We start from the raw sequence: 520 nt of genomic DNA, 5'->3' as shown, positions 1-520 counted from the left end.
GATGATCCTTTACCCCCAAAGAAGTTGATTAGAAAATCAAGTTGATCTTCATGAAGATGCACTAGCATAGGAAGGAATGCAATGGTTAACCTGGATCGAAAAACCAAAACATAGCCATGCTTCAGAAACTTATAATCAGTTCACTGTCTACTGGACAACGAGGTTGGAATCTATATTGTACATCCAAAACTATTGTCATGGTTTTCACTAGGTCATATGGTACTCTATTATTGTTGTAAATGGAATCTTAAATCCAATTACACTAGCACCTTTCTGTGTACTGCATAAAATTGATGCATTTGGGTAAACTTTTAGAGTGTCTTAATGGTTCTCATTTCAATTGGTAAATCCTGTAGAGAGAATGGTTAGTTTAAATTTTTCGAGCTGCTATTTTGAACGGTGACCTTGTATAATGAAGGGTCACCGGTGTATCTCGGTTGTCATTTGTCTCCTTGTTCAAGTGGGTTTAATTGGTGCAATTTGTTTATCTATTTATTGTAAGTCTTGTCTTGAACAAGTT

The sequence above is a fragment of the Hakea prostrata genome, chromosome 1 (assembly GCF_041222555.1).
Source record: "Hakea prostrata isolate BN-2017 chromosome 1, UWA_Hpros_2, whole genome shotgun sequence".
Lineage (NCBI taxonomy): Eukaryota > Viridiplantae > Streptophyta > Magnoliopsida > Proteales > Proteaceae > Hakea > Hakea prostrata.
The sequence above is the reverse complement of the archived record's forward strand: the minus strand, read 5'-3'. Positions refer to the sequence as shown.